Genomic DNA, 16905 nt, shown 5'->3' with positions numbered 1-16905 from the left:
CATTCCAGATTTATATTAGGGGTTGAGAGGCCTTTGTCTACATTGTCCCTCTGCATTAACACCCCCCTCAACAATTAGAATATGGCTACATCCTAAGTCAATATGAGAGAATCCAGTAGCAATCCCCAGCAAGGTATATGTTTTAATGACCTTTGAATATATGTTGGTCTCAGTGCAAGCTCCAAACCAGTTATCTGCAGTTTTCTTGGTGAGAAAGCAATTGACTTAAGAAATGCAATTGTATGTGTAGGTGTAGATGTGTGTGTGTTAGAGTGTGTGTGTGTGTGTCCGCGCGCGCGTGCGCATGTGTGTGCCAGTATTAGGGTTTGAATTCAAGGCCTGGGCACTGTCCTTGAGCTTTTCTTGCTCAAGGCTAGTACTCTTCCACTTTTGGCTTTTTTGCTAGTTAATTGTTGTTAAGAGTCTCATAGACTTTTCTGCCTAACTTTGAACCAGGATTCTCAGATCTCAACCTCTTGAGTAGCTAGGATTACAGGTATGACTCATTGGCACCAGAGGGTAATTTTTGGCTCTTCTAGTTCTGGCTTCTATTTCTGACTTCTATGATATCAGAGCCCTATGACCAAGTCCCAGTTTAGCTTCATTTGAAGCATATGCTCCATGGGCTCTACCATGCCTTGGCTGTGATTTTGTCACGGTCCAGTAACTTAGCCTCTAATCTTCCCAGGTAGCTGGAGGCCTGGCCCTGAGCTGTGCTTCTGGATCTTAACCACAGCAGCTCACTGTTGCCTTATTTTCTCCCCTTGACAATTATTGTTTTTTGGGGGGTGGGGTGGGGAGGCATGCCTATATCTGTGCTGTCACCTGGCTTGCTTGCTCACAGCTGGCACTTGAGCCACACCTCCAGTCTGGCATTTTACTTGTTAATTGACGATGGAGTCAGCCTTGGGCTAACTCTGAATTTTGATCCTTCATGTCTCAAGATCCTGGGTAATTAGGATAACAGGTATGATCCACTGATGCCTGAATCCTTCTTTCTAGACTTTTTAGGCAAGTTTTCAGGCAGGGCTTATTTCTGTGTTCTCTAAGCTACTCTGTGGTGAACCAGTTCTGGTGTGTAGTGCTGACTCCCTCTCTATTGCCTCCACCAAACAAACACAAGATGCTTTCACATTCATAACAAAGATCAAAATATCCAGGGATTCGCCTTGGATCCTCTGCTTGAATATGCACGTTCTTTTTCTATAAGAAAGAGAACTCCTGAGGCTTTTGCCTTGAAATAGGAGAATGTTGGCAATTGGCCAACCTTGGATAACAGTGATTGGTGTGGTGTAGCAAACCACTAAAACTTTACAAAGAAAACCTCTTGTGAAGGCTTCCCAAAGGAACAGCTAACACAATTTTAGAGTACTGCAATCCTAGAGTGCATTTGCACCACTTAAAATAATACAGATACTCTCCAAGTAGGGTTTAAGAAGTAGTGATATGAACATGTCTTTTGATTCAAGTTGAGCCGTTTGGTTCTATTTGGGCAGTTCTATTTATGTCACATGACTTTGTGTGCAGGGCCTGAATGAATGCCTTCCCTGGGTTGAACACATCAAGCCACAGCTGGCTTTCCAAGTCTCTGCTAGTGCCTGGAAATAATTTATACACTGCGGAGGCAAGGAATGAAAGGAAAAAAATGCAAGAGCAAGATTAAAAAGAACAACATTGAAATAAACAGAAAAACATGCTTGTGTTTTTGTTTTTGTGTTTGTTTTTAACAGGCTTGGTTCACTTTCTTATTCTTGTATAAAATTCTGTGCTGTAGCCACAGCTGGAGCCTGGGTCCTCTGCAGGGAGACTCTGGGGTGGGTTTTCACAAGATGGTCAGTGAATTCCTGATAAGGAGATTTGGTGAATACGGTCTCTTTCCAGAGGTCAGGGGTCAGGTAACTGTAGGTCTTAGAGATGGCATCAAAGGCGGCTTTGGCGAAGTTCCCCAAGGTAGCAGTACAGTCCCTGGCTGAGGTGGAGCTATCACGGTTACCAGCCACCATCAACAGCTTCTTGGGGACAGGAGCTGACACTAGGGTGTCCCCAATGCCTCTGGGGTCCAGGATGAAGCACCAGCGGCCTGTCACCTTTCAGGTGACAGTGTGAAGCTTGGTGTTCCCCCAGTAGCCTCACTGCACAGGGATGATGGAGAGCTTGGCCAAGATGAGAGCTCCCCCCAGATGCAGTGGCCACCTCCTGGGAGCACGTAACACCCAAACCAGCATGGCCGTTGTAGTTGCCAATGGCTACAAATGCCTTGAACCCAGTGCCCTGGCCAGCTCGAGTTTGCTTCTGCATGGGCATAATCTTCAACACCTCATCTTTGAGTGACACCCCCAGGAAGAATTCAGTCATCTCCTTGATGGGTGGGGAGGAAAGATAGATCTCCTCCAGAGACTTGGTCTTCATGTCCTTAACCAGGCAGCCCAGTTTGGTGACAGGGATCCATTCCTTGTCTTCCGCCTTGCCTCCACAAGCCCCGGAGCTGGGGTCAAGGCCTGGAGACCAAGCCTGGGTCCGCAGGACCTCCAGGCCCTCCCACTGCACCATCTGCCATTTGGTCATCTGCCATTTGGTGTTTTCCCGAGGAAGAAGAAGCTATGCTTGTGTTTTTGATAATTAAGTCAGGAAGTTCCAGTGGGGTATTGAGAAATTACCTGAATCCACTGACTGTTCTGAATCACTTGTGCTCTGTACTGGGGGTTGCTGCACACTGTGCTACAATGAAGGGCAGCACCAGCAGGTGCTGTTTCTTATCCAGGCCCTCTTTTGTCCTCTGGAGTCTGATTAGGTGTATGTGTGTGTGTGTGTGTGTGTGTGTGTGTGTGTGTGTGTGCATTGATTTTTTTTTTCACAAGATGAAACCTCACTGGTGTGTTCAGGTAGGGGTAACTTTACCTGCAAACCCACTTTTATGCTCAGGAGTTAAAGTCTCAAGGCCAGGAGACTCAGACCTACCACTGGTAACAAGATAGAGTAAGAGGGAACACAGGTAATAAACTCTGATGTAATGATTTAGAGATATTAAATTTAGGAAGTCTAGGGCAAGGCAACATGAAGTTTGTGACAGCCTCTGGGCGCCCAGGCGAATTTTCAGTCCGGATCTTCTGGTGAGTGAGTCCTTCTGGTGGCCCTATGATTAGGGAGTTGGGTGGCTACAAAAAAAGTAGCTGAAAGTTATGTAGGGAAGCTCCTCTGAGACAAGGTCCCGTGGCTTGCGGGAATAACTGAATATAGAAGTTCCTTTCAAGGCGTCAGTACAGAGGAGTTTAATTTCAGAGCTGATCTCATCTGGTCCTGGGAACCTGCCAAGTGGGGCTGTCCAGTGTGCTCTTCCCTGTCCTCTTTTCGCCACAACTATAGGAAAACAAGAAAATCAGAGTAGCAAGTTAGGTGACTCGATGGCCTTTCTTTCTTCCACCTCCCCAAATTGTTTCACTTCACCTCCATTAGCCCTCATTGAAATCTAGTCAATACACATCTTACCATGCCAGAACATAGCAGGGCTGGGTGCTTCCAATGAGGATGCCGAGATATTTGTGGTGATTAGTTTCAGTTACTCATTTTCTTCCTCAACTTGTCTTAGTCTGTTTCTGCTGCTATAACGAAAGCACCTTTAGCTGGGTAATTTATGACCAGTAGGAATAGAAGATTAGAAGTATCACCTCCAGACATCACTAGTTCTGGTGTCTAGTGAAGCTTGACCCTCTGTTCTAAAGAGAGGGCCTTGTTTTTGTCTCTGAAATCTTCTGACTCAGCCTCCTGAGCAGCTGGAATTACAGGCATACTTCTCATGCCCAGCTTCGAACCTTTTGTCTTTTTAAGCTAGTTGTTCCTAGGTATTTAAGTACAGTCATGTGAAACTGACTACACGCATATTTTATAACTTCCTGAGTCAAATTTATTTTCTGAAACAGCAAAAAGCAATTGAAGTAAATGTAACTGAGGCCAGGAAGATAAATTTGATATTTTTCTAAGCTATATGCTTTGGCTGTCTAGCCACGTGTTGCCCCAGCTCTGCAGAACTGTTTCTACAATAAGTCACTCATAACTGATGGAGAAGCAGCCTGGAGCCCTTTTCCTTGAGGGGGTTGATCACATGATCTTCATCTGTGAAAGACAGCACTGGAAATGGGGATTTTTTGTGGGTTAATACAAGGAAACTATATATGAAATTTTCCTAACACATAGTAACTAGAAAAATATACTTTCTTATTATTTAGGTATTTTAAGAGACAGTTATTTAAAGCATATTAAATGTTCATATTACCTATTTGAATTTTCATAATGATTCTATTTAAGCAGAGACTCCTATTAGCATACACATTGGTTGTAGGGGGGAGTTCATTGTGACGTTTCTACGTGTGTATTCAAATAGATGCTAGTCAACCTCCCCCCTGCCATCACTCTCTCAACTCTGTGTGTGTGTGTGTGTGTGTGTTGGTACTGGGGCTTGAACTCAGGGCTGGGCACTGTCCCTTAGCTTTTTCTTTCAAGGCTGGCACACTGCCACTCGAGCCACACTTCTAATTCAAGCTTTTTGTTGGTTATTTGGAGATAAGAGTCTCACTAACTTTCCTGCCTGTAGTTGTACTGTGATCCTCAGGTCTCAGCCTCCTGAGTACCTAGGATCACAGGTGTGAGTCACCAGCATGTGGCTTAAAGCCTTTCTTGTGCAGTTAACAGGTGAGCAAATGTCAATTTAGACTTCTGAAGTCAGTGCTTCATTGCATCATCTGCTTGCTCCCTGGCTAGAATACATGAAAGGGGGGGATGTACTAAGCAATTACTCTATTTAGCTGCTTACATAATAGCCTCTTTGTTTAAAAGAATAGATATTTATGAAGACACAATACCAAGTTACTCCTCAATCTAAGTAAAAAGGGCTAATATCTGATTCACAAAGAGGGAAATGAGCTGAGGGTTGCTGGGTTTTGTGAGCAGTCAGGACAGGAAGAGTGAGCATCGTACCTCAGTGCTTGGGATAAGGGCCAAGTGAGGAGGGCACAACACTGCAATGAATCTTAATGAGTCTCAATTGTGATTTCCATCTGGATTAAGAAACTAGTCCCTGGACACAAGACAAAGAACAGCTGCCTATTTAATCCTAAGCAGCATTTCCATCCAATGAAAACTGTATAGGATACATTAAAAATAATACTCAAGAGTTGGGGACTCCTAGCTACTCAGGAAGCTGAGATCTGCAGACCGCAGCTCAAAAACATTCCGGTCACAGAAGGTCTGTGAGACTCATGTCTACTTAACTAAAAACAAAAAGCTAGAAGTGGAACCATGGCTCAAGCGGTAGAGTGTTAGCCTTGAGCAAAAAGCTCGATGACAGCACCCAAACCCTGCTTTCAAGCCCCAGCATTGACACACACACAAATTATTAAAGGAGGAGTCAAAAAAGCTGGGTCTGGGGAGGATCCGGTAGGGATGGAGTGGGGAGGGTATGGGAAGGGATGGGAAGGGGAAACAAAGGAGGAGGCAACAATTCTGGATAAGAAATGTACTCATTACCTTGTCCATGTAATTGGAACCCCTCTGTATGGTATTTTCATAATTAAAAAAAAAGAAGCTGGGTGCCAGTGGCTCACTGGTAATCCTAGATTCTCAGGAGGCTAAGATCTGAGGATTGTGGTTCAAAGCCAGCCCCAGCAGAAAAGTCCTTGTGAGATTATTATTTCTAATTAACCACTCAAGAACTGAAAGTGACGCTGTGGCTTAAGTGTATAGCGCACTAGGCTTGAGTACAAAGAGGCTCAGGGACAGTGCCCAGGCCCTGAGTTCAAGCCCTACAACAGAGTGGGGGGGGAGGGAGGGAGGAAGGGAGAGGGAGGGAGAGGGAGAGAGAGAGGGAGGGAGGGAGGGAGGGAGAGGGACAGAGGGAGAGAAGAGAGGGAAAGAGAGAGAGAAGAGAGAACCAAAAGCTGTGAGAAATGATTTGGGTTGTATTGCATTATAATTATTGTTGTTAAGTATGTTTAAGTAAATTTGATCATCAGGTAGAGCCACAGGAACATATGTATTTTAGGGAGATTGTGCTGCTGCTTTTGGAGCTATGATACCCAGTGGTACTTCAGTCATACCACCTAGCCAAAGTAACCTGACCTCATGGATTGGCCAGATAAAATTGATTTCATTAAATGACTTTGTCCAATAAAGACAATTAAACAGTTTAGGTAAGTTTAGCGTAATTCCTATAACCTTAGGAATTACAAACTTAAAAAAAGAGATGTCATTTATTAGGCTGTGTCCTGACTTTGGGTTCTGAAAACATTACTACTCTATATAACGGAACTATGAGCCTCTTGCAGACTCTAGATTAAGCTTTATTTTTTTTCTTTTTCAGTTCAATCATTATCTTACTTCTTTCTTCCTCCCTTCTTTCTTTCCCCACTTCTTCCTCTAGTTCCTCAAGCATTGTAAGCTTCAGGACGTGGCTCTGAGGATTCTGCCTTAGTGATGTGAACCAACTAGGAATGAAGGGTGATTTCTCTCATCAGAATAACATGTGTGCTGTAATTGTGTATCAGGAATGACTGTAAAAACAGTAACTGTGATTAACTGTGTAACACTTCTCAGTTTTCCCGCACTGTGATCAAATACTCGAGAAAATCACTTTAAAGGCATAAAAGTTTATGTGGCTCATGAGTTTGGAGGCTTCCGCCAAGGTCAGCTAGTGCCATTGCTCTGGGTCTGAGACAAGGCAGAACCTTTTGGTGGGAGGGATGTGTTACTGCAGATGATCCTGCTCACCACATAGTGGTCAGGAAGCAGAAAGAGACAGAGAAAGGAAAAGGCTGGGGATATTATTCCCTGTAAGGACACGTCCCAGCAACAGACACACTCCATCAGTCCCCACCTTCCAATTTCCACTACATTCCAATAATCCATCCAATGATCATCAATAATCACATCTTTTCTTCTTTAAGTTGTTTATAGCAGGTATTTTGGGTCACTGCTATGTAAAAACAACTGATTTCATATGAGAACTATCATACCTCTGAAGAACTAGGCTGGGAACTTTGGGGGAAGAACATTTCATCACATCCTAGAGAGAGCTAGACGCAAGTCAGCATTAAAGAGAAGCGCACTTAGACGGAGGGAGTCCTCCCTTGGGACTGACGGATACTACAAGGGAGAAGAGGGCTGCCTAAGGGAGGGAGTGGTATGCCAGGCCCTTTTAGTAAGGAAACACTCCAGATGTTCCTTCTATCCTGGGGGGAATGAGGTTGGCAGTACTGAAGTGATTGAGGTTGAAGTTTTTGTTTAAAAAAAGTCATTTATTTCAGCACTTCTACAGTAAGAACTCTACATGCTGACAAAAGTCTGTTCCATTCTGCAAATATTTGCTGAGCCCTCCCTTGGTGGGAAGCTTTGGGTCAGGTGCCATGAATGATACAGACATCCACATGACACAAACTACCAAGCATTGAGTAGCTGACAGAAAGAAGCAGCATTTGGATTCACAGAGAGATGCTTGGAAGTGAGCTGGGTCTGTGAATCTGAGAAGGGGAAAAGGGAATGCGTGGAAGTGTGTGGAGAGTGTCATGTGATCACTGCTGACAGTCCTCTAAATATGTACAGGGAAAGTTTGGCTTGTGATATAGGCAGACAGAGTACTACAGCTGCTATACCCTTGTGAGACCTGCCCTGGCTGAGAACCCTACCCAAGCCCTTCCTAACTTCCCAACTCAGATACAAATACTGGTAAATGTCCCATGGGCCACACCAATGAGAGCCACATCCTGATTACAAGGATGTTTGCCCAACGAAATAGAAATCTCCAGCCAGGTACCAGTGGCTTACGCCTGTAACCCTAGCTACTGAGAAGGCTGAGATCTGAGGATTATCATTTGACGCTAACCCAGGCAGGAAAATACATGAGACTCTTCTTTTCCTGCAAAAGCCAGAAATAGAGCTGTGCCACAGATGGTAGAGCACTAGCCTTGAACAAGAAAAGGTCAGGGCCAGGCTCTGATTTCAAACCCAGGAATGGCACAAAACAACAACAATAGCAACAAATTAAAATTTACTTGTCCCAATGTGAACTTTCAGGAGCAACCCCTAATTAAAACTTCGTTATTATGCATTGCATATACTTAATACCATTATAACAAAATGCACTGTGGGAATAGACACGTGTAATTGGACACTGTTACATAACCACCACTTGCCAGTCAAAACTGTCCATCACAAGAACCCTACCTGTGAGAGGGACCGGATGACTCTCCTTTCAACTTAGAGTAGCCTTAAATTGTCCAGACATCATTCCTTAGGACCTTGGAGTTCCCACAAAATAGAAGTACCTGTTTTAATAAGAATAGCTGCCGTAGGTTAGATGTTTTCTGTGTACAGAAACTGTGCTAACTACTTCCTATTTGTAGTCTCATTTTTACTATATAATGTGTGTGAATATGCATATATCTACATATACATACACACACACACATATATATATGTATGTATGTTGTACTGACCTCTCCTCCCAAAAGGCTAGAGGAGTCCTGTGTGTTTTTCTCTGCAAGGCTATTTTTAAAGAAAAAGATGAATTCATTTATCTACAGCCTCTCTTCCCATCCCCAAATCAGCCAACTCCAAGCACAGCGGTCAGATGCAGAACATCTCATGTTCTGGGCTTGATCTCAAGTTCTATAATGAGGAAGTCAGTCTTGCTGCAGACAGCAGCAAAGATGAGTTTCCAAAGCCTATTTGATAACTCAGCACAGAGAGAGCAAACTGAGACAGACAGTTCTGCATTGAATGTACAGAGTCTGAGTAATGGTCCACAACAAACAAAGTGCTCACAATAAATGATGGATGGCTTTGCCACAATGTTCGCTACCCAGGCAATTAGGTCATCCCAAGAAAACACACAGCCATTGCAGGACTTCCAGCTGCTCCCTTGCTTTCTGAAAAACTCAGTGGTGAATACTTACAAGATATTTTTAGATTCTTGTTCAAAGCTAAGCCATGGCTTACCAGCCAGGGTCTAATCTGGAATATGTTGTACCATCAGGAGTCCCAGCAGAGTTCTACCAATCAGGATCTACCTTTCATCAAGATACCAAAGAATTCCTATGCGTGTTGATAGTTGGGAAGCATGATGCTAAGGAATGGTGAATCATCAAGGAAGGAAAATGAAAACATCAATAGGCTTCTACCATGCTCATACCTCATGGTTCGAAGCCTTCCAACAGCTCCCACGTGCCCATCCTCAGCCTTCTCTCTTCAGTGTTCCTTCTTAACGTCTAGCCAGGTTCAACTTAAAGGAGCAACACAGGCTAATCAGCCTTCCTTTTTGCTCTATGGTGTCATACTTCTACGGATGCTTCTTATCATTTTAACAAATAAGACATCTTGAAAGCTAAAGAAATATAGCACCAGTTAGAAACACTGAACACTACAAAAAAAAATCCCTTTCCCCACATGTCCTGGGGAAGGCAACTCCCCAGTGCACAGCTCAGACTGCTGAGGGCTTTCAACTCCATATAAGAAGTACAACTGTTCCCAGGAAGGGAACAGCTAGCAGATTCCCATGGGTGGCACTTTTAAAAGGACCTTTTCATTTTCACTTGATTTGATTCTAATATCAAAGCATGACACTAGGGCTCTTTAGAGTTCCTTATGGTGGACCAAATGCTGCAATGATTCCTTGATATGTTCTTCTAGACGTTCTTTCTGCAAAGAGTCTGTTCAGTGTTGAACACAATATGGGTGTCAGCTCTGTCAGCCTCTTTCACCAACCAGCTTATAAAGAACCATGGAAATGCAACCCCTTCCTGTTGTAGGAGGAAGTCACCAGTGCACGCCATTACTAGGCATTGGCTTGTAGCTGGTTTGTAACTTGAATCAGCAAGTTTCCCTGTAAGCAGAAACTACAATAGGGTATTACCAAACAAATCCACTGTTATTTAAGCCCTATCATTTATTTACCATTAGAGTTCTCCAGAGAGACAGTGAACCAAGAGGCTATGGTCTCATTGATTCAGATTTTGCTACAAAGCAGAAAGAACAAAAATAATTTCTTTCAATAAATTATCAGCAACAAATTCAAATGAATTCCTCAGTAAATTAAATGGCCACATCGGTTCAAATGTTCTAATGCAACCAGCACAATGAAAAGCAACCAAGATTTGGCTCTAGTTAAAATAGCAGTCAGTGGAACCAATCACCAGCTCCTCTCCCGTGAATTCATTTCACCACTGAAATCACTCATACTCACAAAGTTATCACACGTATATATGTGGGTACTTTGCCTCTCTATATACATATATGCATGTACAGTGACTATACACACATATGTAGAGACAGACAGGGGTAGACAGAGTTTAAGCAGAAAATGGTTAAGCAACTAACTGTTGAGATTATGGCAGAATTAGCTCATATAAATTATGTAGGTGTCTTAAAGGTATTCATTTGCAAGTAAGTAGGTAATGGTTACTACTTAATGTTTCAAACTATCAAAACTACAGCAATCGGGATGGTTTTGGAATATTCTGCCAAAATTCATGCAATTAATATATATATTACATATAATATATGCTCTTTTTTGGCAATACTGGGGTTTTTTTAACTCAAGACCCTGTACTTGCTAGGCAAGTGCTATAACACTTGAACCATGTTCTTAGCCCTTTTTGTCTCAGTTATTATTCAGATAAAGTCTCTCACTGGACAGTGATTCTCCTACTTACACCTCCTCCACAGCTGAAATGACAGGTTTACACTGTTCTCTTGTGGGATAATGGATGTTCAAGACAGGCAAGCAGGAGGAAAAGAGACAGACAAGCCAAACTCAGCTTTCCCCATTTGATTCTTTCCCTCCCTGCTGCAGGTCTTGGCTTCCCTGGAAGGCAGGACCATCTCTCTGTCTTCCCTGGACAGTTGTGTGATAGGACACTGTGAATCTACTTCTGTTGGCTTTTCATCTCATTTCCTTCCTGTTTTGCACAGACGGATTTCCCCTGTGCTGATCTGTCAGCCAAGTTCAAAACCAGGGTCACAACACAAATGGTTTCTTGTGTAGCTTGGCTGGGTTTCAGGAGGCAGCAGCCAGGCTTTTAGGTTAGGAGGTTGCCCTGGCTACAAAAGAGCTTTGTGTGTGTCTGACTGGTGTTGGGCAAGAACCTGATGCGGCCAAAGTAATAAGTTGTCTCTGACACTCCTAGCTTTCAAGCCCTTGGTGGTGGAGGGCATGGTGATATTGAAGTTGATGGAGAAAGCCTCTGCTTTTCCTGGGCCTGCTCACTTGGTAAATAGCAGTGACTTTCTGAGAACTAACCAATCAATTAGGCAGCCCCAGAGAGTGCCTCCCACCTCTCTACCTCTGCCAGCATTTAGTGCTGTGGAAAGTCTACTTTCAGATCTCAGAGGGACTGAGCAGTTTTCCAGTGAGTGTTCTAAGTGGAAAATGTCTGTTCCTTGAATTTCTTCATAGTCTTTCAGAATGTGGACCCCTTTTGGCATTAGATAGTGAATGTGTATATTCAAATTTAGTAAGATCCCACACATCAGTGACAAGCTAGACTGATGGCAATTTTGGAAAAGGTGACTTCAGAGTAGATTCAGAGGGAACTGACCAAATGCACACCATCTTAGCCCCAAATTTCCTAGTTAGCCTACTAGTGTTTTTTACTTTTAAATGTTTCTTTTCCTCTCTTCATTTTCTTTTACTTTTCTTCTTTTTCTTCCTTCCCCTTCTCTACCTTCCTCTCTTCTCTTCTCTCCTTTTTATTCAAGGCTTGGTATCAAACTCAGAACTGTTGCTTGCTAATTGCTAGTGCTCTGTCATTTACTTCATCCCCAGCCTAAGAAGCTTCTCTTTCTGTGTGTGCATATATATATATATGTATATATATGAAAAATATAATAAAATCTCATATATATACATATATATAGAGAGAGAGATCATGTTTTTGTGTGTGTTCTGGTATTAGGTCTTGAACTCAGGGCCTGGGCATTGTCCCTTTGCTTTTTTTGCTTAAGGTTAGAGCTCTACCAGGTGATTCATAGCTCCATCTCTGGCTTTTTGGTAGTTACTTGGAGATGAGAGTCTCACAGACTTTCTTTCCCCAGCTGGCTTCGAACTAAGATCTTCAAGTTTCTGGTGCTTGGCCTTTCCCAATTTTGCCTTCCGAAGTAGCTAGAACTATAAGATTGATCACTTCATCTGGCTCTTTCTGATGTTTTAGTGTGCGTTCTTCTCCACTGGGAATCAGGTTCAGCTGATCTGATTTCCAGGTGATCTCCAAGTAAACAAAATTCTCTCAGCTCTAAGCAGCTCTAAGCCCTCAAGAGCTGACTCCAACAGAACACATGCATGTGCACGGGCTTGTGTGTGTGTGATGACCGTCAGCTAGTATTCAGCTGACTTTACCATTTCAGTTTCTAGATTCTGCGTCTGAAGGCAGTGATTAGTAACTGATACCTCCCCTTAACCTCTCCAAGCCAGTGGACTTGGAGGAAAACCAAAACACCATCCACGACAAAAGGGCAAAGCCATGGGAGCAGGGGAGTTCTAAGCAAGCCAGGACCCACTCCACTCTACTTGTCCCCGTGTACATGGGGGGGTGGTGGGGGGAGAGGGAGGGATGCGGGGAGGGGGAGGGTTCCAGCATCCTTTCCCTGGACACGTTGGGCACCTGGAGAGCCGCTGCGCCACCCGGTGGCGGAGGGACGCAGTGCGCTCAGCCCGGCTCACAGGGTTTAGGACTCCATCTGCGAAAACTTTCCGTGCTCGCTGGCTGCTTCTCCAGCCAGATCGGGACTGCGAGCTCTCCGCCGCCCGTCCGTCGGGGGGTCGGTGGCGGTTAGGAAGGCCTACGCTTGCCGGGAAGACCCAGGAAGGAGTCGGGCTGCAGAGGAAACCGCGCTGGTAAGTGTCAGATTCCCTCGGGGCGCGTAGATTTCCGCGCAGACGTTTCCAAACTGCTCCTTCAAGCGACCGTACTGAGCCGAGTCCCGCGGGTGGCGGTGCTAAGAGTTGGAAACTCATTTCTGCCGGCTCTCTGGGTTAACCCAGAGGGCGCGGCTGCGCTGGGGCCGGTTGAGCCGAGCGTGATTTCCGGATGGAGCCTGAGCTACGGGGATGCCCAGGTGCTTGCTGTAGTCCCGGTCCGGAGTAGCCCAGTGCCTGGGACATCGCTACTCAGGTGAGGGATCGCGGGGGCCCAAGAGCCCCCCCCTCCCCCGCAGCTTGGCTGCGTCTCTCTGCACGTAGCAGGAAAGCTTCGCTTCCCCCGGGCTTCTTAGCTTGCAGCCGCACCCCCCCCCCCACTCCTCCAGGGGAAGCGGAGGGGGGATGGGGGGGCCGTGGCGGCGTCCGGGGCGTTGCTTCCCGGTCCGGGATCAGACCCTGGGCTGCTCAGGGCAAGGCTGTGGACCAAAGACACCAAGCGCTGCGTTCAGCTTTCCACGCCCGGGTGAGACGCGCGGGGCGCGCGGGGCCGGGAGGCCGGGGCGGGCGGGGGGGATGGGTGTTGGCCACGTTGGCTGTGCGGAGCAAGGGCGATCGGTGCTGGGCTTGGGTGGAGAAGGCCACCCTGGGACAGGTGGGACTCTCAGGGAGTCCTGCGCCGCCGTGTCCCAGCCTCCAGTCTCCTGAGTGTGTGACTTCTCTCGATTTCCCCGAACGCGCGCGCGCACACAGACCGTGGAGACGGGCGGAGGCTCCTCTCCCCGCCCCCCGACCCCTGGACTTGGGATCGTAGAAAAACAACTGGGTTTGGGCCAACAACCTGAGCTAGGTGAGGGTGTGGAAGTGGCCCTGGCGCCCCAGGTGAAGTCCACCTGCAGAGATTGCAGGAGTGGGGGTGGGGGGAGGGTGGAGTGCGCCTCCAGCCAGCCTGCCAGGTGACCCATGGCCCCGCGCGCGCGCGTGTGTGTGTGTGTAAGTCTGTAAATGTGTAAGAGGGAGAGGGGGCTGCGGATCCCCTGCCAGATGGATGCTTTTAGACTGGAGGATGTGCAGAACCATGAGAGGAGGCGTTATCTTGCCCTAAATGAGAATCAAGCCTCAAAGGCAGTGTGTAACCATCACACGCAGGGGCTTCCCGCCCGTCCCGTGTGATTACGGAGGAATCTGGGAGAGCCTCTGTGTGGAAGATGTAGTCCGGAGGTGCTAAGTACTGGGCATGTGTGGCCAGCTTGGGTTTCTTCAGTCCAGTCCTAAGGCCACTTAGCGATGATGAGGTCCCAGCAAGTCCAGAAACCTCAGTGGACTTTAGCTCTCTGGCGAGAGATAAAGGAGGACTCCCTGGCCCAGCTCACTGGGGGTGGTGAAAGAAAAGACTGGGGAGAAGGAGGTGTTTTTGAGCAGTATTGGTGCGTAGGAGTGAAGCGATCACCACCTTTCTCTCGACGCCCTCCTCGGGATTGCCTACAGAATCCTGCTTGGATCAGCTGGAGCTGGACTTCGCTAGTTACCTGTATAAAGTGCTAGGACAGGGGTTGGATCTGTGTCTCCATCTGGGCTGAAGTTCCTCTTCCTTGCTCGTCCAAATTGTGACTTCAGGAGACAGGAACTTTGCCTTTGGATCTGCTTAGAAACAGTGATGGAAACAGGACTGTGCACCTACGGGTTAGATTTGATGAGACAGAGTCGTCCACCAACCATTTAACTCCACGTCCTCCAGCCATTTAACTCCAACCCCGTTGACTGACTGAACCCTGGTTTTTCTGATAGAGGGTAAGTTGGGTCTGAGCTCCTGCTGAACACCCTAGTGTAAACATTTCCGTTGAGTGTCTTTAAGGAAGCCGAGGGAAGGATGGTGACCGCTGGTGTTCCTTCACCACAGGGCATACAGAACTGTACACATTTGAATAGGTTTCTCTTGTTACTAAATATAGAGTCAGATCTCTTATTTAGAATGGAGAGATGCCATGGTTGGTGGTTACTGTTCAAGTGTCAAGCAGTTCCTACCTAATCGGATACTTTCAAAGATAAAAAAAAATGTGTACAACACTCCTGTTTGTATCTTTTCATGGTACTCATTATCTCTGTTGTTGTTGTTTTCCTTCTTTCTATTTTAGTTTAAAATACTTGAAGGATGACTCAGTAAAGAGGCTGGGAAATAAAATTAGACCCTCTTAATTGCATCTTATACTGAAATGTAAGTGTTTTGCCATAATAATGTTGGTGATATCAAAGTTAACGTTCATAGGACATTTTGTACCAGATTCAGATACATGTGTTACAATTCATTTAGTTCTCACCACAGTCAAATGAAGCGCAGAGAAGTTAAGTACCTTGTTCAAGGGCACATAGATATTGTTTTCTCACAGTTTGCTGGAATTATTTGTGTGTGTGTGTGTGTGTGTGTGTGTGTGTGTGCCAGTGCCAGTATTGGAGCTTGAACTGAAAGCCTTAAACATTCTTTGCTCAAGACTGGCACTCTATCTCTTGAGGTACAGCTCTACTTCTGGCTTTTTGAGGGTTAGTTGGAGATAAGAATCTCCTGAATTTTCCTTCACGGGCTGGATTTGAACCTCAATCCTCAGATCTTAGCCTTCTTAGTAGCTAGGGTTATAAGCTTGAAGCCACCAGTCCCAGACTAGGTGTAAGATTACTTATTGAGACTCTGTTTCCCTGTCTGTGTCACAGTCTTGGTCTCCTCTGTATGTATGTGTATTTAACTTCTATACTAAGTCTTATCTCACACATAGATGGAGCCAAGCAGGGGTTCTAGCTTATAAGTTCTAGGGTGTAACTTCCCTTTTCTGTGTCTCTTTTCTAACCTTGGAATCGTGACAATAAGCCATCTGGAGCAGATGCTTTATGTCAACTAGAACATGAAGTCTAGTCTGGGGAAGCAAAATACCTCAGTGTAGAAAGAAATTCAGATTCTAGCATCCTTTATCATTTGTACAAGATATAGGAAAATGGCAAACAAACTACACACTTAATGTAATTTTTCTGGTACATAGGTTGAAATTTATCTTTGAGGAATATGTGATTGGATCATTAGCTCTTTTTTTTTTTTTAGAGGGAAGGGTACTGGTCCTGGGCCTTGAACTTAGGGCCTGGGTGCTGTCTCTAAACCTCTTTTGCTCAAGGCTAGCAGTCTACCACTTGGGCCACAGCTCCATTTCCAGCTCTTATGGTACTTAACTGGAAATAAGAATCTCATAGACTTTCCTGCCTGGGCTAGTTTCAAACCACAATCCTCAGATCTCAGCCTCCTGAGTAGTTAGGATTATAGGTGTGAACTACTAGAGCCTGGCCATTAGCTGTCTTTAAAGAGAGAAATCTAGACTAGATCTACAAGGGTTTTCTTAGGCAGGTAATGCTTTTCTCTGGTCCATGTTAGGTGCTGAGAACTGAAGGGTGGAGATCATTCTCCCTGCCCTGTCCCTTCACAGACAAAGTTTCGGTAGTGGATCTGAAAACAACTTAGTTCTGAAAATACACATGGGTACTTCCTTGTTCTCTTTCTTTATTTGGAGATTATTTTACAAGAATAACATTTGAGATATCTACTTTAGATCTGCTAAGGAGACTTAAACTTTTTATATGCATATTTTAAGAGAATTTTTTTGAAAAAAGTATGGCTCAATTGCCAAGTCATCTGACTTGTCTTATGATCTGTATGGTACATAGCTTTTTTGGTTGCTTACTCTTAGTTTAAACTTGGTTCTGTGGATATTTAGGTTCTGGGAGATGAACAGATTATATCATAGGCACTACTAAGTAGAAAATTGCCTATTTCAGGCTTAGGGAATACAGATTTGTTGGAGAGGTGTTTGGGTCTTGAGATCTGAGTCTTTTTTTTTTTTTGGCGGTCCGGTCATGGGGCCTTAACTCTGGGCCTGGGCGCTGTTCCTCAGCTCTTCAGCTCAAGGCTAGCGCTCTACCACTTGAGCCACAGTGCCACTTCCGGCTTTTTTCTTTTTTGCTTATGTGGT

At 45.2% G+C, this 16905-nt stretch overlaps 1 protein-coding gene and 1 pseudogene across 6 annotated transcripts in view; one reads left to right on the top strand and one right to left on the bottom strand.

The window, feature by feature from the left end:
* Positions 1-1745: 1745 nt before the first annotated feature.
* On the bottom strand, positions 1746-2460 carry LOC105982017 (annotated as a pseudogene).
* Positions 2461-12712: 10252 nt separating this feature from the next.
* The window catches only part of Kiaa0226l (KIAA0226-like ortholog), a 32997-nt gene continuing 28804 nt past the window's right edge, over positions 12713-16905 (top strand). For 2 of the 6 annotated variants that reach the window (XM_013011089.1, XM_013011140.1), the window contains exon 1: positions 12713-12877. The gene's annotated coding sequence lies outside the window, so the exon portion shown is untranslated. Of the gene's footprint in view, positions 12878-12998; positions 13155-13371; positions 13425-15033; positions 15114-16905 lie in introns of those variants that run through there. The other 4 variants (XM_013011107.1, XM_013011117.1, XM_013011098.1 and 1 more) reach the window with 4 other exon arrangements.

The sequence above is a fragment of the Dipodomys ordii genome, unplaced genomic scaffold (assembly GCF_000151885.1).
Source record: "Dipodomys ordii isolate 6190 unplaced genomic scaffold, Dord_2.0 Scaffold1, whole genome shotgun sequence".
In the NCBI taxonomy this organism is placed as follows: domain Eukaryota; kingdom Metazoa; phylum Chordata; class Mammalia; order Rodentia; family Heteromyidae; genus Dipodomys; species Dipodomys ordii.
The sequence above is the reverse complement of the archived record's forward strand: the minus strand, read 5'-3'. Positions and strand labels throughout refer to the sequence as shown.